At 37.3% G+C, this 1,953-nt stretch overlaps 3 non-coding genes across 3 annotated transcripts; all 3 read right to left on the reverse strand.

The window, feature by feature from the left end:
* Window positions 1-622: 622 nt before the first annotated feature.
* On the reverse strand, window positions 623-713 carry Trnay-gua. The gene is given in 2 exon segments: window positions 623-658; window positions 677-713. It is a non-coding gene; the product is annotated as a tRNA-Tyr (tRNA).
* Window positions 714-784: 71 nt separating this feature from the next.
* Window positions 785-875, reverse strand: Trnay-gua. The gene is given in 2 exon segments: window positions 785-820; window positions 839-875. It is a non-coding gene; the product is annotated as a tRNA-Tyr (tRNA).
* A 491-nt stretch (window positions 876-1,366) lies between these two features.
* On the reverse strand, window positions 1,367-1,457 carry Trnay-gua. The gene is given in 2 exon segments: window positions 1,367-1,402; window positions 1,421-1,457. It is a non-coding gene; the product is annotated as a tRNA-Tyr (tRNA).
* Between the last annotated feature and the right edge of the window lie 496 nt (window positions 1,458-1,953).

Here is a 1,953-nt window from a genome sequence, read left to right on the forward strand (position 1 = left end):
AATTACAGTTAATTTTCGAACAATGTAATACGTTACGAAATTAAGATTAAATGGGTTATCTCGACAAGAAATTTGCGAGAAACAAGTTTATAGCTTTCGGCTTGTTGCTAATTATGCAATCGATCAACTCTACAAAATGTAAACAGTCTTCAGTCTTTGCAAATTAATTTGAACTACTGCCCTACAAGAGACCCTCCTGTGAATTAATCGAAAAATAACCAGTCTCCAAGTTTCCTAATTATACTTCGCCAAAGCAACATGAGGCTTAAAGTTAGTCATATGAAAGGCATGTTTTAAACATACAGAGAAATATAAATTTTATTGTAAAATAATTTGCCGAATTTATGATCTCTAATCGCTCCATAGAAAAAATCTTACAATTAATTTCGTTGTATTAGGTGTATTTTGTATATATACGGTGTATTTTGAATAAAAATAAATCTTGGATAAAAATAGACATTCCTTCGAACCGGATTTGAACCAGCGACCTATGGATATCGGCTTCGGAAATCAACTACAGTCCACCGCTCTACCAACTGAGCTATCGAAGGTTGGTGGATGATCGGATTTGAGTGAATCAAGAGCGATTTCAAGACAATTTCATTTAAATAAAAATAGATAATCCTTCGAGCCGGATTTGAACCAGCGACCTATGGATATCGGCTTGGGAAATCAACTACAGTCCACCGCTCTACCAACTGAGCTATCGAAGGTTGGTGGATGATCGGATTTGAGTGAATCAAGAGCGATTTCAAGACAATTTCATTTAAATAAAAATAGATAATCCTTCGAGCCGGATTTGAACCAGCGACCTATGGATATCGGCTTAGGAAATCAACTACAGTCCACCGCTCTACCAACTGAGCTATCGAAGGTTGGTGAATAATGGGATTTGAGTGAGTCAAGAGGGATTTCAAGGCAATTTCATTTAAATGACAAAAGATAATCCTTCGAGCCGGATTTGAACCAGCGACCTATGGATATCGGCATGGGAAATCAACTACAGTCCACCGCTCTACCAACTGAGCTATCGAAGGTTGGTGAATAATGGGATTTGAGTGAGTCAAGAGGGATTTCAAGACAATTTCATTTAAATGACAAAAGATAATCCTTCGAGCCGCGACCTATTGAACCAGCGACCTAGCTATCGAAGATATCGGCAAGACAATGGAAAATCAACTACAGTCCACCGCTCTACCAACTGAGATAATCCTTCGATTTGAACCAGCGACCTATGGATATCGGCATGGGAAATCAACTACAGTCCACCGCTCTACCAACTGAGCTATCGAAGGTTGGTGAATAATGGGATTTGAGTGAGTCAAGAGGGATTTCAAGACAATTTCATTTAAATGACAAAAGATAATCCTTCGAGCCGGATTTGAACCAGCGACCTATGGATATCGGCTTGGGAAATCAACTACAGTCCACCGCTCTACCAACTGAGCTATCGAAGGTTGGTAGATAGTGGGATGTGAATGGGTAAAGAGCGATTTTAAGATAATTTCATTAAAAAAAATAGACAAATCCTTCGAACCGGATTTGAACCAGCGACCTATGAATATTGGTTTCGGATATCAACTATAAGTCCACAGCTCTACCAACTCAGCTATCAGCAACTGATAAACTTTGATTTTACACTACAGTAGACACAATGCAATATTTTCAACGTTAAGGTTAAATGTTATCATACCAAATGAAACAAATTATCTACTTGATTTACGATGCACTTATTGTTTAAATAATCGTAGATCATTTTTTCCAGTACCTAATCACGCTATATAATTGTTTAAACTTACCTAGGAACAAACTTAGGGTAGGGTAGGAATTGAGCGAATCACTCACCTGTAACAAAATTAAAACTATTAGTTTTCAGGACTAATTGCTAATTATAACAGCTAATATTACTAACATTTTGCAATACGACTGGATATGTCAATCAATAGTCAATAG

The sequence above is a fragment of the Photinus pyralis genome, unplaced genomic scaffold (assembly GCF_008802855.1).
Source record: "Photinus pyralis isolate 1611_PpyrPB1 unplaced genomic scaffold, Ppyr1.3 Ppyr1.4_LG1, whole genome shotgun sequence".
NCBI classification, from domain to species: Eukaryota; Metazoa; Arthropoda; class Insecta; order Coleoptera; family Lampyridae; genus Photinus; species Photinus pyralis.